The sequence below is a fragment of the Vulpes lagopus genome, chromosome 19 (assembly GCF_018345385.1).
Source record: "Vulpes lagopus strain Blue_001 chromosome 19, ASM1834538v1, whole genome shotgun sequence".
NCBI classification, from domain to species: Eukaryota; Metazoa; Chordata; class Mammalia; order Carnivora; family Canidae; genus Vulpes; species Vulpes lagopus.
The window spans coordinates 30823636-30850115 of record NC_054842.1 but is presented as its reverse complement, the minus strand read 5'-3'; the positions used below and the strand labels follow the sequence as shown (position 1 = coordinate 30850115).

Here is a 26480-nt window from a genome sequence, read left to right as displayed (position 1 = left end):
CTTTTGTTAGATCTTATTTAAATTGAATTCAGAATTTACTTTTATAAGTGGAACTTCAAGTTTGTTATTCACAATTCATGCCTTTGTCTTCCATAAAAAGGGTCTGGGGAGGCTTACTAATAGATGCAACTTGTATAACAGAATTATTAGCATATCAAGGCACATTATCAGAAATAGAGACCCAAAATTATGTGGAAAAAGGGCGGATTAATTTTACCATATAGATGCCTGGGTGGCTCAGTCTAAGTGCCTGCCTTTGGTTCAGGTCATGATCTCAGAGTCCTGGGATCAAGTCCCCAAGGGTTCCCTGCTCAGCAGGGAGTTTGCTTTTCCCTTCCCCTCTGCTAGTACTCTTTCTCTCTAATAAATAAAATCTTTAATTTTTTTTAAACATAAAATGTAATTGAATAATACATTTCTCTTGGAGCTTCCTAAAAATAAAGGCAAAAAAGATAGCATTTTTTCCCCTAGCTGCATAAATAGAGGCACAGTTTGTATTCTGTTCAGAAAAACTACCCTTTAAAAAAATGCTACCCTTCTGTGTCACTAACTTCTAAGAAAAGATCATTAGACAATTTTTGATAGGCATTAGCATCCTCAATAGCAGTTCTATAGAATACAAACAGAATATTCTTGGCATGGCTGCTCCTTATCAACCCACAATAAAAACTAAAGTTATATGTTGAGTAGTGATTCAGGGAAAGCATATCAATGAGCAGCAGGCACACCATGCTGTAGGGAAAAGAATCAGGAAGGCCTGTCATTGAGTAATTTTGCTATGTGACCTTGACCAAGTTACTTAACTTCTCTGAGCATCAGCTTTCTTGTTTGTAAATGAGGCTGACTCCTAAATCAGAAGACTGCTGATAGAATTAAATGAAGTAAAGCACTTCCTGTGTATCTAGTACATGGCACACGTCTCTCCCTTTTCCCCCAAGTGAATGTGAGAATAGAGAAAATTAGGAAAATGAAAGGAACTGATATTTAGCAAGTCACCCCAGATCCTATCAGGAGCAGTGGATTACTTCAAGAAAGCAAATATGAATGCTAATTTACATAATAAATCATACATGGATATATGTGTCCACAGGGCTAAGTTTGAGTTATAATAGGTTTTTAGTCAAATTTTTTTGATACGGATGATTTGCATATTAAACAGGAATATTCTTTACTTCCATAAAGAAAGAGATGTTCTTATCATTATTCTGAAACTAGTGGTCCTTCTTTCTTCCAAATTTTCTCAGTTTTGAGCAAGAAAGAGTTCGCTTTCCTCTGAACCTATGATCAACAGTGTGAGCCTGATTACAGTGTGTCACTTTGTCTCTCAGTCCTGGGAGTTTATAGGAGATAGTGGTGACTATGGTGAACTTGAAAACATGAAGGAATGCTATTTTTAGGCTCTAGTCAATTGTCAGCAGAAATCTTTTATTCATTAAGCTGAAAATTTTCACAAAATTTCCCCCAAAAATTTTCAAGAGAAGCCATACATTTAGATATCTTTCCATATTTTAAAATACTAGCAATTAACTCACATGGGACAAGGCTACAAGTCAAAAGAAATAGGACTGTGTGATTTCTGATTTATAAAGGCTTTCCTGGTAAAGAACCTGCATGAGTACTTTTCTAGCAAACCGAGGAGGAGAATGTCTGTCTGTGGAGAGAATCCTACTGATGGAAGAAGGAGTACAGATCTACCCTCCACCTGAGCTTGGCTAGGTTTGTCCTCTAGCAACCTTGGAGGCCAGGATCTCAGTAAACTCTGAAGAATAAAAAACCCTTCAATAGTGCTCTTTCTTCTCTCCCCTTTCCTATTTTCTTCTCTGAAAAATAAAATATTGGAGGCTGTCAGATCCACAAGATGCTGAATTCCAAACAAAAGGGCAAAAACTGTTCACCTTCTACTAAGGAAAAGCCTACAAAAAGGAATCAATTAATGTGGATTCTGCTTGGAGGACTGAGAAGTAATTGCCTGAGTGTTCCTTAAGACCAGCTAGAGTTTATTTACATGTGCTGGGGGGAAGAGTGTTCTGCTGTCCATAGTCACTGAAGTCAGCAATGGGGTAAAAATAGGATCAGGAACCTGAGGCTTACTGGAATGACACTGACTTCTTTATTTCAGCGTTACAATGTATTAAGGCCATTTATCTCATTTGAGGAGACAGAAAGGTGCTTGTGTAAGTTGAAGAATATATACAATTTTCCCTTTTATGGTTTGGGTATTAAAGACTATACAGTGAGGTTAGGGAATTAAATGATATTATAACAATACCAAATACTAAAGGAAGATGTTTCATCACTTTGCACTGTTTATGAAAAAAGATTATTTCTTGTCCATGGCAAGCACATTCATTTTTCTTTTTTTCTTTTGCAGTGCCTGAAAAACATCTCCAGAGATTGAATTTTAGGACCTAAAAATATGTGTATTTCCTTTGGGAAGCAAGTATTTGTCCTAAAGATGTGCCAAGTTTTTACAATGGAAAGGGAGGGAAGGCCATATGAAATAGGCAAAACTCTTATCAGAATGTTTTCCATGTGGAAAGAACATTTAAATCATGATGCATGCTTTGAAACATGTAATATATTTCAGTATGTGAAATTAGTCATAATACCATAGTCTTTGCTAAATTTTAATTTTGATCTCAAAAATATTTTTTTCTTCTATTCCTTGTCCTTAGCTTCTCTCACCCCACTTCAATCCACACAAAGACTTCTGTAATTTTTGAGCTAGTGTGAAGACAGTTTTAATTTATGGTTTTGGTTTAATCTTTTAAAATATGTAATTTACATCAGGTGACTCCAGAGGATAGGTAGTCTATTAAATGTACAGTGGGATAAAAATTCTAATGAAATGAAAAATTATGTAGGCAAGAGTGAGGTAGTCCAATATAAAACAGATATAGCCTGAAGTGTGAGGTTCTATGGATTCTACTTCAATCGGCAGGCAAGGCCATCAGAGGAGGGCTGTGCTGTCTGCTTCAGCTCAAAGATGTCCTGCAGCTCAGTGTCTGTAGTATAGTATAGAGGGCATGAACCAGACATTTGATACAATAGATTTTAGGAAATTGGACATGTAGGGGAATAGCCAATAGAAACCTTAGTTGCCCGGAGTACCTAAGTAAATAGGTGGTTTTCTGGTGGATACTCAACAGCCTCTGACAAGACCTTCCATCTCTTGTCTAGGGCTAACCCACAGTTGCTACTGTGTGTGCAAAGTCACTCTCTATGTGGTACAGCAGCAGGTCATCACTCCAATGATGCTCACAACACTTGGGGAAGGGAGGAACAGGTAAAGCCATTACCTGAAGAGTATGGATTAAGATCACAGTTCCACAGTGAAGTCACAGTATTCCAAGCATTTCTGATGCTTCTCAACTTTATGCCTTCCTCCAGGAAGTTTGGGTAAAATAATACAACCAAAAATAATGTGTTTCATCTCATCTGTGAGGGACTTAAACAGCTCATTTAACTACGTTGATAATTAGACCTTTCTTTGGTAATTGGATGGGCTAGAAGAAATATCTAGAAGTAACAAAATTAGTATTCTCAAAACTATCTGATGGTCAAAATCTTTTTTTAAAATAGATTCCTTAGTTTTTCCCCTCCTCCCTGGGATTCTAATGTGTAGTCAATCAAAACCAAGGACGCTTACCCCAGCCTAAAAGAGCACTACAGACACAGTGAGGCCAGTCCTGCTTGTTCTCATTCCTGAGACTGGCATTTTACAAGAGATGGAGGAAGTGGGATAATTGATGAAACCAGATTGGTAAATTATGTTTAAAACAGAATATGACTGATTCAGTGTTTCTTAAATATTTAGATCTACAGCCTCTCATGCAATTCAAGTTTTATGCAACATGAGTTCTTTGTGGTATTTTAGCCAATCTATCTTTGATATACCTCTCACTTATCCTTGCTACTTGCCTTCATAGGGATGTCAGGAAGATTAAGGAGACAATGACTAAACAGGGAGAGAGAATGAGGTGCGTGAAGTAAAGGGGGTGTGGAAGCTATATGCAGACTAAGAGACTGACATAAAGCTGAAACCACCCTTATCATCAATCACTTGTTCCCAAGGTACTGATGTTCCTTTTCCTGAAGACCGCATTCACAGGGGAAACAGAGTGGGGAACCATGCTACAAATTCTGAGTGGGAGGAAAGGCCACACTGAAAGGGCCTCCTTCCTGTGGGGACCATAACCAACCACATAGAGAAAAGCAGGGCAGGAGTATATAGTATAAGCAGAAAATAGACTGGAGATCCATTTCTTTGTAAAATAGAGTGCTGCAAAAGAGTAAGTACCGTGTTAGTAGCAGAGAGATTAGGGCTGGGAATAAAAGCAAATGAGACATCATCTTTGCCATCAAGGAGCTTGCAGTTTAGCAAGGGGAACAAATATAATGGCGAAAAAAGTCACTGCATAGCCAGCTTTGCCCCTACCAGCTGTACAGATTATTACACTATATTCTAGAACATTTTTTACTAATTTAGACACTGGATCTCAAGAAGGGTAGTACTTTTTCTATCAGTTAAACAGGCATCACACCTATGTTGCAAGACTGTTCTGAGAATGAAATAATACACCCATAGAGTTTAGAGCAGAGAAGTACAAAAAACATGTCCTATACCTTTAGAGTAAGGCAAAAAATGACATTTTCTGGAAAGTACCAGGACAGGTTTCTGAAGGAGATGGAATATGAGCTAAACGTACAAGGTTAAGAGGGATTTTGACTAGCAAAGGTAAAAAAGTACAAAGTTGCTGAGTGAGGACAGTGAGACAGGAGTTTGAGGATAAGAACATTGAACAACAGAAGATCTACCTCTGACTGCTTTAACATTCCTAAACAATGCAATTTGAATACGTGACTCTCCAGCTTCACAAATGAGGTTGGGCTAATGTTCTCATTTTCTGAAAGAAGGATATATGGAGGAGAGGACAAAACTGATAGGGAAACAGCAGGCAGTAGTTAGGAAGCAAAGAGACAGAGGCTGGGTCCCCAAGGCTCAATCTTCCTTGTTCAGAACAACAAAAAAATGCCTACTAAGCATGACATTGTTGGAATGTCACTGTCTTATAAGTCTCATGCAGCTACAGGACCCAGAATCATCCCCATTGATGTTTATACAGTATCAGACAACTGCCACTGGGTGGTGCCAAACCCAAGTTTACACCTGGATAGATGTGATCCTGCAGCTGGATCCTCAGATTGCTAGGGCTAGCATTGTAGGCTCATTCTCACCATTTCATTAACTTCATAATAATGTCACCATATTATTTATACCAGCTGTTCTAAAAATGTAGTCCTTAGACCATCAGCAGCACCCAAAAAGTTGTTAGAAATGTAAATTGTCAGGTTCCATTCTAGACCCACTGAATCAGAAACTCTTGGGATAGAGCCCAGCAATCTATGTTTCAATAAGCCCCACAGGATGTATGATAAAGTTTGAGAACTTTGTTTTCCAGAAGTAAATTTCTGGACCCATTTTTATGGCAGGGTTTTACTCTTCAACCGTTACCTTGGACAAATCATTTACATTTTCAAAGGACCAATAAATGAGGAAAGAGGCAGTTGGAACAGAAAGGCCCATTTCCAAAGTCTCTTTCAACAATAACATACTATGATTTATAAGTTCACCACTGGGGAAAATGTTTACAGTTCATTAGTTCAAACAGATTGTTGGTGCTGGCATTTTTGGCTCTTGTTGAGAACATTAGCATAGCGTATTTGAATTCTAATGACTGATTTGAAAATACCACCCATTTCCATTATTCAACTTTTTAAGCTAGTAAGATTAATGCTGTATGAGTAACACCTATATGGGAGGTGGGAGGTGGCATGTATTAAAACATGGGCTTAAAAAAAAAAAAACATGGGCTTTGTAGTAGAAAAACCAACAAGATGATTGCAGTGTATTTCCTAGTCTCTGTTGTGGTTATATGCATCAATAAGAACTAGACCTTTCACTGAATTAAAATTCTAAACACAAGCTGCCAGAATGGATTTAAATGATTAAATCCAAGAACTACTTTCAAACAAACCTCTTAACCAGAATCTAAAAGACTCAGCAATGACAGTCAATACTTAAAGGTGAGTCAAATGTGTAAGCCATTTGTGCCTTGCAAATCAGCCCAAATCAGAAGGGTAAAATTCAAAGCTCTAAAAATTGAAGGAAACTGAGCTGTACCTCAAATACATCAGACTGAGGACAAATCAGGATTTTTAAGAATAATTAGCCATCTGTTTTCCAGTGTTGTCCCTTCTCAAGCTATTGATACACAGAGCCATGTGGATGTAGGCTATGCAAATTAAAAGGTAGGTTCTGGGAAGGTAGAAATTTTTTGTCTTGTCTACTGCTACGTCCTCTGTGCTTAGAATAGGGTCAGGCACATAGTAGGTATTCAGTAAATGCATAAATGATCCTACAAAATTGATACAGATAGCACTGTCAAGCAGAATTTTCCATAATGATAAAAAAAAGTTCTGTACATTCTACTGTCCAAAACAGTAGCCACTAATTACAGATGGGCTATTGAACACTGAGAATGTTGCTAGTATAACCAGGGGGAATGAATTTTAAATTTAAAATGAAATAGTTATATGTAGGCAGTTATAGAGGCTGAGGAAAATGAGTGCGTGTGTGTTGGGGGGGGGGTGGACAGAAAAACAGTGTGTAATTCAAGAAATTTATTATCTATTATTTCTGACCAGGGAAGTGGTTCAGATAAGGGCATATTGGGTGGACAATGCTTCCTGGGCTTCAGATTCTTTCCACTTTTCCTAAAGTCCGTTGCAGCAGTTGCTGAGGCAGGGAGGACAAATTTCAGACTTAAGGAGAGATCACATTCTTCAACCACTAGGGACAAGGTGGTGTTGAACCCACAGACAAAACAGCTGGTAGAAGAGTGACTGCTATATGGCCAGAGACACTAAGAGTCTGCAGAAACAAAAGTAATGAAGAACCTGGGACTTCCCTCTTGGCTCAAATTGTTCTTGTGTTCATTCCCTCAAATATTTTCTCATGCTCCCTAAGTGCCAGGCCCTGTTTTCTTGTTTTTCTTTCTTAAGGGATGGTATTCCAAGGACTGATCCTTGCAATTGAGTTGGGCCTTGAGGTTCTTGGGCTTGTCACAAAATACACGAAATCCTGGAAAAGAAAGGGCTGCATTACAAAAAGAAATGATTAGAACCATTTAGTGTTAACTAAAAAGAGAGGGAAAAAAAAAAAGGTATGCCTTTTTTTCTGTACCCAAACTAGTGAAAACTGATTGTTGCTTATGTGGCATAATGCCTAAAATCATAGCATACTACTATGTGCTGCCTTGACTTCTGGTAAAATCAGGAAGGCCTTGAATGGCCTACCTCCCCACTTTGGATAAGGTTCCTTAGCTAACCAACTCTCTTTATCAAAGGTATCAGGGATAGTTCCTTTTCTCCCTGAGTAACGGGTTTTAGTTCCTAACAAGCAAATGGAATTATTCAAACAAGCCAATCACATCTTCTCAGTAACCAACCAGGCAGCATCTCACCCTCCTGATCTCACCCTCCTGATAGCACAAACCTGCCTCCTACTGGCTGTTCACACTGTTCCAGAGTGCAGATCCTATGTGGCCCTGTGTGACATGCAGTGTTCTCATTTCCCAGCTAGGAGTATATGTGACTCATCAACTGCTGTTGATTGCATGCACCCAGTATTGTGTGTTTGGCAATTCCCAAACCCTAGGGTGGGATTCCTCCCTCACCAATGGAACAAAGAGGAAGTGATTAAAACAAGTTCTATGTATTTTTACATGCTCTTCATAAATAATTCATCAGTTGTTGCAAGATATAATTTATTGATACTCAGGACAATCCCAACTCTTCTGAACTCTGTTATACATTGGGGCATGAAACCTGGAAAAACAAATTTCTCAGAGGGCCTTGTCATCAAGATTAGATTCTCACTGATTAGAAGCACAAGCATGACATTTGAAGGGTAAAAGAGAAGCCATTATTCCCTAGTAGCAGCTGTGGGTTAGCACTAACTAGACAAGAGATAGAAGGTTTTGTCAGAAGCTGTTGAGTGTCCATCAGAAAAACACCTATTTACTTAGGTACTGTGGTCAGCAAAGGCTTTTATTGGCCATTCTCCTATGTTTCCTTCATGTTCAATTTCCTAAAATCTGCTGTAGCAAATGCCTTTGCACCCTGGTTCATACCCTCTTGACTTCACCTTTGATTTCAGCTATAGTTGCACGGTTCCATACAGGTTTCAACTTCAGGTGGCAGCATTTCACCTCGAGTGCAGGATACACATTTCCATTTTCTATTCTAGCATTCCTCTGACATTGCTGGTGTCATGGGAGTTAGTTAGGGCCACATACATACGTGCAGTTCAGAAATACAGGGAATTAATAGCCGTGGGGCAATTCTTGGGAGCCAGTGGATACATCCTCCTACCTTTCGTCCTGTGGGAAGAAAATTCTGGAAGGTATTTTCTAGGTTTCTCAGTAGGTTCTGATAGAATCAAGCTCCCACGATGCAGTCTATACAATACATCCCTGTTGGCCATTCCTCTTTGCTTTATTTCCCACTGCTGATCCCTAGGATCAGCTCCCAAATAACCTATCTACTCATAAGTCCTTGCCTCAAGCTTTACTTTAGGAGGAATCCAAACTAAGTGGATTTCCTGAGCTTTGTTCCTCCAGCCCTCCACAGATTGCATAAGCTTCTGATTCCTTGTATTAAAATGTTTCTTATTCTTCACACGTAGAGTGGCTTCTGTTTTCCTGACCCCACTATGATTAATATGGTTACATGATTTTCCATCACATATTAGATAATTTTATTTATTATTCTGTGAATGTACACTTAGAGGACAACTATTATTTTACTTTTGTTATCTTTAGTACTTTGATTACTATGGAAGACATTATTAGTAGTTTTATCAATAGACATTCTCCCAATCTTTCTTATTAACAAAACCCAATTTGGGTTAACTTGAAAATACAGCTGACTATAGGAGTGCTAAAAATGCTGACTCCATCTTTGGCCCTCCATCTTGTTCATGTTAGCTCAGTGACCTCTCTTGGGACTACATGTTCTGAGTCCCATGAAGATTAATATACATACCTTAGAAATGCCACCATGGCTGGAAAGAGGGGAGGCTTGTTTTGACCTCCCATGACCCTGTTAGAGATAATACAGTCTTTCCCCTTCCTGATGCACAGGTTGTGCCAAAAGATATAATTAAAGGGGAGCTGTCAGGTTCACGGAAGCCCTCTGAGGTGCAATCAAACCCTTTCATCTCATTATAATGTTCTTTTGTGTGTCCCCTCACTCTATAAAATATGTGGACTAAGGTCCAGATTCTGTGGAGAATAACTATTGCAGCTGCTGTGGACTGTCTTCTACCCAATTCCCCTTGCGAGTAAGTTAACCTGAATAAAACTCTAAGTAAACTCTATGGAGTGGCCTGCTTCATTTTCCAGTCTCAAAGTGCCTTCTCAGTTTGCGAGATACTTTACTATCTCTCCTGTACCTTCTAACACTGACCCACATCTTAATTTTAGTCTCTCTTGAAGCTAGGAGAGACAGTTCTAGTTAATGAGAAACAGAAGTTCACCTGAGATTTCTAGGAAAGTTTTAGCTGTCTTGCTTGTCCTTTTCTCTTCCCATCTGGAACAATGGCAAGAAATAAACTTACCATCTATAGCCACAAGGGACAATGAGGACAAAAGCTACTGCTTGGGATGCCAATGGTATAATGGAGTTGTCTCAGGAGCCCTGAATGTTGGTCTCCCCACTTCTCTCCCTCTTTTTAAAGATTTTATTTATTCATGAGAGACACAGAGAGATAGGCAGAGACATAGGCAGAAGAAGAAGTAGGCTCCTCCAAGGGAGCCCAATGTGGGACTTGATCCTGGAACTCTGGGACCATGCCCTGAGCAAAAGGCAGACGTTCAACTGCTGAGCCACCCAGGCGTCCCTCCCCACTTCTCATTATGTAAGATCTATGTCTGTTTTGGTAAGCTGCTATAATGGTTTCCTTTATAGGGCTGAGTGTAATTCCCTACCTAATACATGGTCTTCATATTTTTAACTTTGAATCATTTCTTTTGACTTGATTCCTGGAAGGAAATTGCCAGGCTGGTCAAGAGAGATGTATACATCAATCTAATTGGTCACCATCATAATTTGAGACTATATATCCTGGAAAGGGACTTTGTACTTGTTTTAATAATTATCTTGCTAACTAATTCCATTTTGATCACCAGTCTAATATACTATTAGTAAGTCCTAAGCTTATAGGCTATATGGAAAAGCTCTGTGGAATCCCTACTCATGACAACTGTCAGCATTTTGTCCACTCAAAAAAGCAGCACATACTATGATATCCTTACAATGATAATATCATAGGATGACTACTAAGGCAGTCAGCATGACCACCTTCAAAAAAAAAAAAAGAAAAAGAAAAAGAAAGAAATTCCCCCCACTGCTTCAACCAAATAGACTACTGTCAAGGGAGACACAGAAATGAGAAGATATGGAAAGATAAGAAGGAGACCAGTGTGGCTAATGGCTTACTAACAGTCAAAGGCTCTATTTCTATCTGTAAAAGATGGAGGGAAAGGTGGAAAAGTCCCTGCATCACTCCAAATTAAGAGAGAACTGTTAGATAACAAGAGACAAAGGTGCGGCATTTTTATCTGGCAGCTCCAGAGCTACTATAGCCCAAGAGACATGAAATAAACCATGGTACAAGAGATCACAGCCTAATAGACATGATAATGGCTTGCCATGTGTGCAAAATCCAGCCTCATCTTACATCTGAGCTCATTTCCTCCCTTTATTGGCAACTGTAAGAGGAAATATCCTTGGCGAATAAGTCATCACAACACTGCTTCATGGCAGAGACTCCTGGAATGTCATTCATTTATTTATTATATTCATTCATTCACTAATTTTCCTGCATGCCTACTGCCAGTAAGTGGTAACAGTACACCCCCTGGACTCAAGGAGCTTACTATCTGGGAGGAAAAGGACATATACAGAAATAATGACAACACAATGATTTTTTGCTATATTAAGTAGGATTAAAAATGTCATAGTTTCATTAGATTGAATTTATAACAAGGAACTCTAAAGCCGTTAATGTAAAAAAGCTGTTCTTTATCAGAAAGTTGGTACCCAACCCATGTTTTGTTTTTCACCACATATAGGTAGGCTTTCTAGCTAGTAAGAATGAGGAAACTTGGAGAAAAAAGAATTAGCTTTCTGCTGACTGGAAAAGAAAATTATTGATTTCCTAATGGCAAAAATATCAGAGGGCTTTATTTCCTTTTTAAATGCTCATAAATTTAAATATTCAGGAAGTTGGTTTAAAACATATAACAGAAAAGGCAACTTATTTCTTTGTCTCATTTGGAATGAGTGTAGTCACTGGAGAAGAAATGGAACTTGAAAAATTATTATTAATAAATGCAGAAATCTGCCCACAGCAAAACTGCCATGAAAATGCTCTAGTAAAGTCAGGGTTTCAATGAAGTGTCCAGTGAAATTACTTATATTATTAATTTATGGCAAAAAAGTGAGGTTAAATTAAATGAAAGCTGATATGATTTAGGAATAATGTTCCTACTTTCCCCTCTTTGTATTCAATTGAAACTTATTGTTTTATAAATATGATAGATTCCAGTTAATGCCTGTTTTTAGCCAGATCAATAGCAAATCTAATTTTTATACAAAAAGCCTACTTATGTGAAAAAACATGCCCATTTCTTTAATTTAATTGGTCAGTAATTGAGAAATAAACCTAATAGTGTATCTAGAATGGTATCCCTATCATTCATGTGGGCACTGTAGGTTTAAACTACAGGTGAAAGCACAGGAAATGAATGTTTATTGTGGAATGACTGTGTGCTCAGCAATGTGCTAGATGGGACCTTTTCATTGGTGGCTTCACATCACTAAGTAGGCATTAGTATCTTTGATTCTTTGGAGTGCTCAGAAAGTTTAGGTAACTCAAAGTCATCAACACAGCTGGTAGCAGAGCCATGATTCTAGTTCAGGATTGCTTAGCCCACTGTCTTTGCATCAAACCACATTGTTCTCTTCTAAACATATACTGAATTCTTAAAAATTAGCTTTAAAAATCTAAACCTAACAAATCCCCATATCATCAGTTATTACAAAGGTTCCTAACGAATACTTTGCTTTCTTTTTTTAAAAGATTTATTATTTTGGGGGGGAGGGGCAACAAAGAGGGGAAGAGAGAGAGGCTGACACCCTACTGAGCATGGAGCCCAACAACAAGGAGACCACAACCTGAGCCATAATCAAGGGTCAGAAGTTTAACTGACTGTGCCACCCAAGTGCCCCCAGTTTCTTTGAGTTATTTTTTTTTTAATTTTTTTTGTAAGATTTTATTTATTCATGACAGAGAGACAGAGACAGAGAGACAGAAAGACAAGCAGGCTCCACGCAGGGAGCCCAACATGGGACTCGATCCCGGGTCTCCAGGATCACACCCCGGGCCGAGGGCAGCGCCAAACCGCTGGGCCACCGGGGCTGCCCAAATGAGTTATTTCCGAAGATTTATTTCTTTTGGCCCTCTATAAAGTGGTTAAAAGGTACATCTTTTCTCTTTGATTTTTATAGATTTTCTTTTTTAAACTGAAGAGCAAAAGTAACTTGAAAAAACTTTTACCTTTAAGAACAAAATTCTACCTCTTCTTTAACCCCCAACATTAGAGATTAGATCCATATATCTTTGCTTCCTTTGTCACAAGAAATAAAATATTAATTCACAAAGCAATGCTGAGAGTCCCCTCCTAGAGCCCTGTCTCCTGATTCAGGAATGTAGTATGTCCTTCACCAAATAACATATCAGGTAGATTCCAAACTCTCACTGATTTTTCTATTTTCCTGCTAAGGCCACTGACTTCTCTGAAATCACACACATGTATAATGTAAACTTCCTTTCCAAAAATCCATTCATGCTTCTTTTTGTCTAATATTTCAAATTTCCTCAGCATGTTCCCACGGCATCTTTTTCTGCTTTCCGAAATATTCTTCTTCCCCATCCAGCTGGTGTTTTTACCTACTTCTTGCCATGCCATTCAAACATGACCCTCATGTTGCCCATTTCCACCTCAATATTAATCCCCTACAGGGAATGGCCTCTTTCCTGTCTGTCCTCTGGCAATTCAAACACGTTTGCTTCAAAACTTACTTTCACCAAAATCCTTTCCAGCTGTAATTGCTCCTTAGCCTACATCCCTTAACAATCACACACATATATATATTCCTCAGAGACATAAAAATACTAGAGTTGTAAGGAACCTCAAAGGGCAACTATTTACATTGCATCACAATACAGGAGTCCTCCTTACAACACTGAAAAATAGCCAAAAAAGAAATAAAAATTGGGGGGAGGGTTGTTTCCATCTGAAATTGAAGAAATTCATGCTAAAAAAGAAAAGGTTATAAATTATTACAAATGGTATATATGTTCTTCTTTTAATCCCAACTTTTCCTGAGATTCTGAGTTACCATTACCAATTGGTTTAACTTAGGTCAACTAAGCAAACATCAAGGATATGTAAAAATTCCTAAAACCTGTGTTATCTCTTTAAATCTTGCTGTAAATTTAGGATGCTATTTAAATGCAAAAAAAAAAAATAAATGTTATAGTTCATTTTTAAAGATTTTATTTTATTTACTCATGAGAGATACAGAGAGAGAGAGAGAGGCAGAGACACAGGCAGAGGGAGAAGCAGGCTCCAAGCAGAGAGCCCAACGTGGGACTCAATCCCGGGTCTCCAGGATCACGCCCTGGGCTGCAGGTGGCGCTAAGCCGCTGCACCACTGGGGCTGCCCCTATAGTTCATTTTTAATCAAGAGTAATGTTTTGGTAGAAGCATTAGCAGAAGTATTAACCTTGCCATGAGTTTACTACCTACTTGTTGCCTACATGAGTGTCAAAGTCTGTCTGGTTGAACCTTGAGATCAGAATCTGCCATCTGGTGGCAACCAACTCAAATTATAGGTAAAAATTTTGAAGGAAACATAAGAGGACACAGAGATTAACTGTCAATATTGAAAGTAAGACTAAAATTCTATGAATGACACATAACTGCTCAGAGGTATGTCTCACCTTTTTCATTACTGCTCCCCTTAGGAGACTTTATGGACATTTTCCCAAATGTTCCCTCTGTGAAATTTTAATACCACAGGTACACTGTGCATTTGTTTATGTATACTTATATCTATATTTTATAGCAAACAAGAGGCAGTACAAGGTTTATTATCTTTATTTGATGCAGGGTTAAGGATGAATAAATTTTAAGTTAAAGGAAAATGAACAAGGGGTAGTGGAAGGGGAGGTGGGTGGGGGTGGGGGCACTGAGAGGGGCACTGGATGGGATGAGCACTGGATATTATACTATATGTTGGCAAATTGAACTCCAATAAAAAATATACAAAAAAAGTTAAAAAGAACAAAAAAAGTTAAAAGATAAGCTTATTAACTATCAGTTTGCCATAATTTTGTATATATTTGCATATATTTTGTGTATCTTCCTTGAACTCAACGTCAATGCTGCTTGTATGATATCCAACAAAACCCAGCAAGAGAAATTAAATACTAAGGAATAGGATTTTGTTGGATAGGGTTGAGTTTTAAGGGCCATAGACCATTGTCATAACAACAATTTGAGCTGCTCTACCTTCCTCTCCCACCAAGAACCAATTTCCATCTCTTTGGGGCAAAACTGCCCTTGTTAGGAATGTGCAGTACAAAAGATATATAGCAAAAATTATTTCAATACTTTCCCTTATGACACAGAGTAGAAGTAAATCTAAGGAGTTGTTTTAAAGCCTGTATGAACTCTGTCACAATGAATAGCATCATTATGCACTGAAGGCCCAATTTTATCTATGGATATAAAAATAGACAATAGTTTTTGTAACACTCACTTTCTTAGGTTCATTTCTCCCTATTCCATATTCCTCTTAGGCCATTACTCTGTCTCCTCTTTCACCTCTTAAATGTGGGCATTCCTGTCTAACCTGGCCTTCTCCTCTTCTTTTCTTGCTCTAAACTTTCTCTCTGCACAATCCTTTCAAACTCTTCCATGTTAATTACCTCTGCATTAGGTGTCTATCTATGGATACTTTTCTGAGCTTCTTGCCTCTCTGCCTGACAACTCTTCAGAGAACTCCTGCTCAAACCAAAAACTCAATGTGTCCAAAATAAATGATTAACACATATTTCAACCAACTTCTGGAATTCTCTGTCTTGGTAATAAATTTTGTCTCTCATTAAACCAGGCTGAAACTCCCATCTTGTATATCTTATTTTAGGTAACAAATCTCATTGCATCCTTCCTTTGCTATTGCAGTGGCTTTCCTAACTCTTCTTCCTATGTCCAATGATTCTTCAATATGTCAGATCCTTGACATCCTTGGCCATAAGACATGCATGGATCTCAGCAAAATAGCCAGATAGAAAGAGGAAGATGCTGGGACAGGGTGGGATAGGGTGGGTCTGGGGAATCTAATCTGATTGGAAAAACTGAGTTTGAGAAACTGTGCCACTTTGGCATGTCAAAACCACACAGACTTATTCCAGCATTCTGGGCACAACAATAGCAATGTCTGAAATAATAGAGTGGTTTTACCCCCTTGGTTCATTCGTAGCAGGGCCCAAGTCCTAGTAGCCAGATAAAATAGTCTCCTACTGATCTTTTGTCTTCTCTTAGTTTCTAAAACTCAAACCTGATCCCATACTACTGTTCTTCAAATTCTTCAGTAGCTCCCTCCGCACAGGGTAATGATAAATGGTATGAGTCTTAACCAGCTAGAAGCAGGAAGTTGGGAAGGACAGCTGGCTCAGAAAGCTCCTGTTTCAAGAACCATACTAGAGGGGATGGATCACAGGACAAGGGTCTCAGACAAAAGCCGAAAATCAAGATCCCTTAAGGGTAATCTCTTCTTTTTAGTTTAGCCACTGCAGAGATTATCCTGTGTTCTCTGTGCTCAACCACAGGAACAATTCCCAGGGCAGGGCTTAATGCTTTCATGACTCTATTCCTTCCTGCTCCCACTACCTAGAATGCTGTTCTCCATTTTATCTCTTTGTTTTATCTTTGCTTATCCAAACTCTGATCGTTTTTCAGGGACTGGTTTAAAATATCATCTCTTCTGTAACCTTGATCAAGACAGCTTCATAGGATTGGAAGGACAGGAAAGTAGAAATAGCTAAACAGATGAGCTGATTTGAGGGCAAGGCTCTTGTCTGTTTTGTTCTCTATTTCCGCCAGGGTCTAGAACAGAGTCTAGCACATGGCAAACAGTAAATATTTATTGAATACATGAGTTAGTAGAAGTATATTAAGAGCAGCAAAATCAGGTTTTATGAGCTAAATAACATGTTGCATCAGTAATTTTAGTTGAATGTAGTATTGAAAATATTCATAGCCCTTTCTTGGATAAAAGACAGATGATTTGTGATGGGCATGTAGTGTTGATGAACAATAAACTCCTGTTGTTTTACGTTACTCAGATTTGGAAATCTTTTGTTATTATAGCATAACCTGGTATATCCTAAGACAGTAATTGGTATCAGAAGTGGAGTGTTCCTGTAACAACAAAAAGGCCTCAAATATAGGGCACTGACTTGGGGTCAGGCAGTGGTCCTATATGGAAACTCTTAGTGGGGCCTGGAAAAAATGGCAGTCCAATTTGTTGTAGGAAAACATTTTTTTTTTATAATTGTCACCCGTGATAATTTAAGATATATACATTATACCTGATAAGCCTGTTGCTTTAGGTGAAGGTGAAAAAATGAGATGGTATTAGCATCCTTTGCCTGCTTTTGGTTGTATCTGACAAAAGTACCATGAAAAAAAGAGATGATTTAAGAAATGGATCCTTTAGGGCAGCCCAAGTGGCTCAACGGTTTAGCGGTTTAGCGCTGCCTTCCGCCCAGGGCCTGATCCTGGAGACCTAGGATCGAGTCCCATGTCAGGCTCCCTGCATGGAGCCTGCTTCTCCCTCTGCCTGTCTCTGTCTCTGTCTCTCTTTGTGTGTCTCTCATGAATAAATAAATAAAATCTTAAAAAAAAAAAATGGATCCTTTATAAGCAGAAATCAAAGGGACTAAGAGTCCAGAAAATCCAAGTCTTAAAATGATTAGAAGAAGCAACTTCTTTACAACCTAAACTCTAACAGAAAAAAACTGAGGAGACCTTTGAACAATGAAGGTAATTAAATCTTAGTCTCAGGGAAAGGACCAAATTAAAGGTGTGGCTTTATAACCTTCAAAAAAAAGTCACTGAATGGCTTAAGATGGTCCCTAACAGGACAAAATGGCCCAGGAAAAAGGGATTAAGGGTGTAGCTCTCCCCTAAGAAGTCCAGGGTACTTAGAATTAAGCCTAGAAAGAGAAGAAGGATTTCCTTCCCTGCCCAAATTTGGTGATGTAATTTGTTTTTCTAATGAAATGTGAGCAGGAGTGATGCTTTAGCTGCCACCACTCCATTAACAGGAAGGAATTCTCTTTCCCTCCACCACAAAACTGGCAGTGTTCCAGACAGAGGCTATATCATTAGCCTAGGTCTCAGAGTAATGATGAGCAAGCAAAGCTACAGCCCATCCTTGTTGGCATGTAGCATGAGGAAAAAATAAACTTGTGACTGTCATCTTCTGCTATTTTGTGGTAATTTGCTACCACAGCATAAATCAAGCACTCTGACAGATATAGGGACTTTTAAAAACATTTCTCCAAACTTCAAAGAAGAGGACGATTTCATAATAAAAGAGGTGAAAATTTACTCACTAAACAAAGATAGTCAACAGTGGGAGAGATTTTGGTGAATTCAAAACCTAGTTATTAGGGTTCTGTAGGGGACTACGCTTTGTAAAAACTTAACTCTTCTGATTTTGCTTTCTCACCCCTCACATTTTTCTGAAACAATCTGCTTGACTGTCTTGCTTATGGTACCCACCCTCCATGCTCAAATTTTATTCACAATGCTACTATTCAAAAATACATGGTCATGTCCTTCAATTAATTCTAAATGAAAAATGATTTATTGTTTTTGATCATTAATAAACTATATTGGCTTTCTTTCTTTGCAAAGAACTACCAAAACCACTGTTTAATTGAAATACCAGCTCAGTCAACTATGATCAATCTTTATATATTTAGCACCAGTGGCTACAAAATGCTGTGTTGAACCCTTAGTTTAGATCCTCATATAGAAGTAACTGCCTCTAATGATACCTAGCATGAGGCAATGTTCTTCTTTGTTCACAAGAGCAACGAAGATGACACACACTATAGTCTCAGAATACTTTAAGCAGTCAGCACAGTTCCTGGCACAGAGCATTTAATCAGTTTTTCTCCCATACCCAGACTCCTCCTTGCTTCTTTATTGGAGAGATCTGGCTGATAAGACTTCCTAACATTTTAAGGTTTTAAAACAAAAATGGCAGATGGTTTCTCCACAGCAAAGCTTTTAGAGCAGCTCAGTTTTCTAGACTAGGGTGATTAGATGTCTCTTATAGGACTGGCTCCACTGTCTTAAAAGGCTTAATGAAAACAGAAGGAGAAATTATCAGGAAAAGAACATAGTAATATCCAATAAAGATTTAATTGGCTCCTCTCTCCCCGTTTTTGTGTCTGGTAATATTCAGGGAACTTCTACCCTTGAAATACCTCTCGAATAAAAGGTCACTGTTCCTGAGTAAGAAAATGATGTCTCTATGGTTTAAGTTTTGCTTCTTGCCCTGATTTAATATGTCAACTCTGATTTTATTTACAAATCCTAAAGGCCCTCACCCTGGACATTAGCCCTTTGGCCCAGATGCTCTAACAACACTCTGTTGCCAAAGGTCATTCCCATGTTCTCAAAATTGCAATCTTTAAGGTTAGAGGAAAAAATAGTTTCTTCCTCATGTGATAACAAATTAAATGTGGAGATCTCTGTTGCCATGGAAATGAGATTTTTTTTGCAGTACTGGCCTTATGCTGGCAGATAAAGCCAGTACTATAATCAATCAGAAAGTAGTACTTCATTTTCCACATACCTCTTACAGATGGGATTTTGAGCAAAAGCATACAGGACCACATTTTATAGGCCCTAAATATCCACGGGTAGAAATCTCCCTTCTGAAATACCAGCATGCCCAACAAAATGCCAGTCTATGCCTTCACCATGCTCTGCTGAGGAATTCACTAAAAGCTGGACCATACTGGCCAATCTTTGATTCCTATCAGTTTCCTGTCAATAAGTTTCTTTACTTTCTTTGGTCTTATCTAATAGGTCCTTCATATGTCTGAATTGCTTCGTAAGAATCAACTTGAGTTTAGAATTCCTTAGACTCTGAATTTTGGTATAAGGTTAAGGGGCATAAATTAATATCTCTAGAACACTGTGTCTTCACAGAGGAACAACTTGATAGAGAAGATCATTTAAAGCTTTTCCTAAAATAATAGATAAATGGATGATACTGTCTCTTCTCCTGTGGAGAACAGTCAGCATCCACTCCCTATAGAATTCCACATTAAAATATGGTGATCCGAGCAGGGTCTATATTTATATATGTTTCCCCGACAGTAAAAAAGTTATCTTCTATGTGTAAAGATCATTTCAGAGAAAAGCAAATTGAATGAAAAAGGATAAAATGAATCCCTAATCACTCGATCAATCAAATTAAATGCCTTGATGTCATCATAGGTAGACCATCCTAGGACAAGGGCTGTGTGCACAGGTATGGGTAGCCAGAGGAAAAGGAACCAAGGCAGAGTCGATACTACATGTCACCAAACTCATTTCTTCTCCCCTGCAGATAAGTGCTAAACTGTATTTCCAAAGCTCCCCTGCAGTTAAGTGAGATCATGTGATTGAGCTCTAGTTAATGGTCTGGAAACAGATCCACCTATCTCTGTTCTGCATGACCTTACATTCTCTTTCTCACTTTGCTGCCAGGTAGACAATGAGAATCCAGCAGAGGGATGCTAAATCTGAGAAGATGGAAGACTTACATTATAGAGAAATTCTAGGTCCTTAAATTACTATATCGAACAAGACCCTTCATCTCCCCTCCTGCTAACCTACATTGAATAGGATGTGAGTGATAAATTTTTATGTCAAACCTCTGAGATTCTGACTTTTTGTTAAAACTACCATTATCTTCCCTGACTAAAACAGAAGGCTAAATGGATCCTGAAATATGAGTCCTTCTGTATGTTCAACTTACCTTAAAGAGCCAAACAGTGCCTTGAACTAATCTTAAAACAGTTTTACATTAGGATTTTTTTTTTTTTACGTTAGGATTTTGAGGTGACTCTTTGTTATTGATCCTCTAAGTTTAAGGGCCACGAAGCAATGTTCTTTTTTTTTTTTTTAAGATTTTATTTATTTATTCATGAGAGGGGGGGTGCAGAGACACAGGTAGAGGGAGAAGCATAGTACAAACTTGAAATTGATAGCCAAAAATATAAAAATTATCCCCTTGCTTCCGCAAATCCTCCATGTCTACAAAATAAATAAATAAATAAACCGTCTCTAAAAGGGGAACTCATAAATGTCATTTCAGGGTAGAAAGAGAGGACAAGGCAAGGAGAAAACATCTGATCTCTTTCAGATTATTTACTCATCATTTATATGAGGAGATTATCTTCCTACTATACCACTTTTCATTTTCCAAATATGTAGTATGCAGACTTTCCTGGTTTGATGAGAAAGGTTTCCAAGAAAATTAAATGTCAAGGCTGCTTGGCTTATTGGTTTTGTTCTATATAAATTCCCTTTTTAATTCAGCTTTGAATAATAACATTCCTCAGTGTCAATGTGACAAAGTAGCTTCAATCTTAATGGGCTGCGAGAATTGAGAAAGGAGGTGAAAACTAGCTATGGTTATCATTTGAGCAGATTAGAAACAAAGAATTAAGTCTGAAGACAGCTTTTAATGGCTCTGAGGAAGCTAAGTGGCACGTGAGGCATCATCAGAATTTAAAAAAATTATTTGTTCTTGCTTTTTTCTTTTTCCAGAGATTCGTGCCCTGATACATGTAAAGCTTAAAGTAAGCTAGAACACTTTCCTGAATGGATAGGAAATTGCTGGGAAAGCCATGTTTTCCTTTTAGAGCTCCTTCAAAACTACTATTGAGTTGTACATCCCTATAAGACACAGGCCCAACATTCTTCTCCATACCTCTCACCCTATAGTAGCTCACATGACGTCATTCTATTACAGAATTTCCAACACTGGAGGTGGGTAGTGTTGGGTGATGATGAAGATCAGGTTTGGTGTGGATCCAATATTTAGTCAAAAAAGATTTTAATTTTTTAAACCCTCTTTCACTTTACATATACAGAAATACAAAACAGAAGCTAAGAGAATAGCGCTGTGCCCAGGCTCACAGGCTTATCTCAGAGATAAAACTTTAGTCTATGTAATTTGCATATGCAGGCACACAGAATCATGTAATCTCGAAATTCTTTCCTATTAGAATAAAAAAGCCTTTTTCTTGTGAATCACTTAGAATAAAACATAGTGCAATTCCTTCAATTACAATGTGAGAAGACAGAAAGGTTAACTGACTCACTCAAGGTCTGGTTCTCTGATATGACCTAGTGATTTAATGACACAGAACATGCTCGCATACACATACACACACAAGAGAAATTAAATACTAATTTGCATGTTAAACTCTCAGATGTCTGGAAGGACTGTGATATTTAAAATATCATATCCTCAAAGTATGCATCATCCAGTAAAATTATTCTTAAAGACTTGAAACCTAGGATTAGAAAAAAAGCTGTTGCCAACCTTGTTGCCAAGGTTTTATCAAAAGGAAACTTGGATTGGGAAGATTATTTCCTTATATGCTCTTTCCAGGGATAACTGTACAAATCAATGGAGAACATATTTTTCCACAGATTTGTCACAATATGCTCTCAACTGATATTTCTGTTTCTACTCACAAATAGGAAAGACTAAGTTTTAAATTGCGTTTTGATCCCTAAGCTTCTTCAGAGACCCCAAGATAGTGGTTGATGCTCTGCCTTTTCAAATCACTTTACATGACATGGCTTTGCAGACGTGGTTCAGACTTAGGATAGTAATAAATTAATTATAAGTTGTATTTGCAATAGGAACAGAACAGTAGGATCAATTCAAATGGCTAACCAACTCCTACCTCCAATGTTTTGAAAGATTCAGGTATGCCACAAATGGATCACAAATAGTTACCAACACTGTGAAGCAACCCTTAATAGTTCCTCATGAAGTGGACAGTGTTGGCTCTGTTGAAAATACCAAAATGAAACAAAAAAAAATGGGTTATTTCTTTTGATTTCTCAAGCTGAAAAGGATGTCAACCCTGTTCTGGAATCTGCATCCTCTCTCAGATTTAAAAGATCCTCAATTCATTTGCCAAGCATGGTAGAGGCAGCTGCTTATTATTGGGTGAAAGTTTTCCACCAATACTCGGTTCTGCTTCCCAGTGCCATGGCCAGGAGTTAGCCTGTAGGATCTTTGGCTCCACAAATGAAAAGGGGAACATACACATGGGCAGACTGTCAAGGAAGAGCTTCCCAACTCTCCCTTCTATCTGCTCCACTTCAGGCTTAGGTGGCCAAGGAGTTGGGATTAGACCACTGCATAGCTAGATAGTTCCTGCATGGTACTGGACATGAAATGGTAAACACAAACACCTCTGGAGATAGGCAGAAGTGTAGGTAGGGTAAAGGGCAGAGAGAAGTTTAAGAGTTCAGCAGAAAGTACTGATATGTCCATTCAATGGAGGAAACAACCACTTGTAGCTGAGACCCCCAATCAGAAAGTTACTTTTCCAACCGAAGGACCTTAAAATATCCCCTATTTATTCTATAGTCAGAGCAAAGAGGTTCCTGCATTGAAAGAGGGCACAGATTAAGAATAGACAAAGCCAGAGGAACAAAGCCAAGCCAAACCTTGGTTAAGTGATAGAGAAAGCAGCTGTACAATTCTGAAGAATTTGTGGCAGGAAGCAAATTTCCTTAAAATAAAGCAATGAAGATCATATTTTAAAAGACCTCTCTGGAGGTATGTAAGCAGAAACCAGGATAAATTCTGTAGACAAGAAAGAAAAACCTTATTGGTTTACTTACTATCATACAATCAAGAATATTGTATGATATTCAGAAAAGACCAGCTAAAAAAACAAAATCAGTGTTTTACCTAATATCCATGTACAAATTAGTGATATATGTTCATGGTTTGAGGACTTTATTACGGAATGTATAAGTGGGCTTTCAAAGTTTAAGTTACAGAGAATGCAATTTGGAAGTGCACGGAAAAATGTAATTTTTAATATTTTTAAATTAAAAAAATAAAAACTTTATCCACAAAGAATTTGGCTTTCCTTTTGAGCCTTCCCTCATCTACTATTTTTTTCCCCTCATCTACTATTAGAGAAAATGTTACACTATTCGCTCTTAACCAATTTCCATTGAACCAACTAGCTGAATTAATCAGCACTCTCCACTCCTTCTCCACTTCATACTGTTTCCTGTGGTGCACTGAGAACTCACCAGTAACAGGTTTCTTTCTGCTTTCAAGAGTAGTTTGTGCCCCCAAATCTGTTTATGTCCATCTTATGTGTTATTTTAGTTATGTAATATGATTAAATGTACTGCAAAACAGGAAAAAAGCATGAAGAGAAAGTGCTGTCTGTACGAAAACTAAACTGAATGCTTTGAATAGACTTAATTAAGGTGAGTTTCCTTTAACAAAGCTTTCAATCAGGTGTCAAGGCAACTGTAAAAAATTTTAACTATAAGAAAACTAAGATTCTATACTCAAATTTCTTTGCAAGTGGCTAAAAGTTATTGATCTATTAAAGAAAATACAATTAGAAATTGTAAATGAAGCATTATAGGTGTGATTTATGCTAGAAATAAGAGGAACTCTAACTGGACAACCAAAATACAAAGGAAAGGTCTTGGCCCCACATTAAAAGACTGCTGTATGAATGTACATGTACATTACAATAAAATGTTTAAGATATATACAAATGTATTTATGACTGTTTTAACCATTTTTTTTAAAAAAAATGGTTTAAAAAAATTGGTTCTGATCACATCTGATGTAATGCCTTCTCTGTAACTAAATTTCTGATCCAGTTTACACTTTAGTTCAATACAATAATTTAAACAGCTCCTTTAGAAAAGATTCAAACTCCCTGATAGCTTCCCCTCTTCCTATAATGGCACCAGCCCTCCCCTGTGTCCAATGGGGATTGGGAGCAGTCATCAGGCAAAAATGTCAGTCTTTTCATAGACAGTGCCTGGCACCTACTGGTCTGCAGTAATGCCTTTAGTTTCCTTGTCACCATGTCTTTCTGGCCTCTAATGCTTAATTAAGCACCAGGCTGGCCCCTTCTTTTACCTCCAGCAATGATCCCAGGTAGCTCTTGCCAATGCCCCTTTGTTGTTCAGCTTTCCTCTCAGCTCTGGCTGGCTGCAGACCCCAGAATGTGCTCCTGTACTACTCAGCCAGCTGCCCAAATGGTCCACACCAACATCTGCTGTGATGTTTCTGCTTCTCATCTCAGCAACATTGCTGCATGACAATTGAGCTTCTCCATATTGGTTTGTAGAGCACAGTGCTCCTTCTCCCTCCCCAGGCTCAATAAGAACACAAAGACAGATTTCTGAGTCTGCAGCACTTCTCTGAAGTCTTCAGTATCCCAATACCAAAATGTAGAACTGTGGAGATGCCCCGCTTGCACACATTTCTGTCTCCCTCCCTCCTTTTATTTCCCTTTCTCCCATCTTTACCCTAGCCAGGACAGAGGCAGAACTTCTTTTGTTTCTCATATCATCTCTTCCTCCTTCCTAATTCCAGTCTCCACACTATAAAAGAACCTCGTGAGCTGGGCCCTCTAGGATTGTCTTCTCTATACCTACGGAGCAGATAAAATAATTTAATGGGCCTTCTCACTCCTTACTGCCTGCTTTCACACCCACTGTCTTGCCAGTCTCCTATGCTGAAGCCATAAGCCCATCTTAAGAATGATGTGCTGCAATGGGACAAGACTTAAAGGGAAGGAAGGGAAGATGTATTAGGGTGATATCTGTGAAAAGATACATTTATTTGTTTTTATTTACTTACTTTTCATTCCAGAGTGAGGGTTCAAACATTCCTAACATTTTTGTTATTATTGTAAAGCCTTCTCTAATTCTAGCTAAAGATTAACATCTGCCATTTTTATGAAGATGTCTGGACAGTACAGTGAAGATGCTGGTTCAAGAAAGGACAAAACTGACTTATGTGCACCTCTTACAGAAACACCATCTTATCAAGACATGTTTGGTCTGGGTACTATTACACAAGGAATATCATGCCTGGATTTCAGAAGACTTCATAGAAAGGACATCTGTATTCTGCATACCTCTAGCTGGGCCCTATGTTCCTGGGATAAGGGAAGAATGGTTTGCTGCCTGAAGCAGAAATAAATGCCTAAGGCAGTGTTTAAGGCTACAAGACTATTATAATATGGGAAGAAAATGCCTTACTGTGAACCTTCAAATCAGCAGACATAGAAACTGCAATATGAGGGATGCCTGGGTGGCTCAGTCAGTTAAGCATTTGACTTGATTTTGGCTCAGGCCATGATCTTGGGGTTATGAGATGGAGCCCTGCACTGGGCTCCACAGTGAAAAGTCTGCTTGAGATTTCTCTCCCCTCTCCCCCTACTCACTCACGCTCTAAAATAAAACTTCTTAAAAAATTAAAAAAACAAAACTGCAACATGACAATAGTTTGCCACTACCTAATGACCCTGGTATTCCTAGGATTCCCTTTTCATCGTTAGCTAATGCATAGATGTGGCCCGTGAGAATTCTACGCTGGAATCTCAGGTTGGTCTCTCTAAAGGGCGATCTCCTGAGGTCTTTTTAAAGAACTCACTGATGTGTAAGAACAGAGAACTCCCCGGGAAGACTCAAATCTATGAATTTTCCAAGAGAAAAACAAATTTTAATCTTTTATATTCTGTTTAGGACTATGGGTCCTGAAGGGAAAATCTTATCTTCCCTGCCCTCAATGCAGTCTGGTTAATTCATCTACAGTGGGAAGGAAGGATTCTGCTTCCATTAAAATTGGAATGAAAAGCCGGCAGAAGCTATTGGACCTTGACACATTTGACAGATAAATGACAGCCTGGTAGCAGATCAAGCCAAGGTGGGGTTGCCTAGGTAAGGTGGACTCTACTAGGTGGAGTACTAGGCAAAGATTTGGGGTTTAGAGACAAAGGCTATTGCCACACGTTCATTGTGACTTAAAATATCTTTGACTCAATGCAAAAAGACTTCTGAATATTTAGATTATGTTTCAATGTTTTCAGGGCCCAAAGCATAAAAGCTGAAATTTAATTTCGGTCACTGTCAAACTACTTGATAAGATAACTTCCCAAGAGTGGACTCTGAACTGCTTTTATGTTGGTT

The 26480-nt window shown here is 38.3% G+C and overlaps 1 protein-coding gene across 7 annotated transcripts in view; it reads right to left on the bottom strand.

The window, feature by feature from the left end:
* The window catches only part of TMEM108 (transmembrane protein 108), a 351590-nt gene that overhangs the window by 165603 nt on the left and 159507 nt on the right, over positions 1 to 26480 (bottom strand). The window lies entirely within an intron of this gene.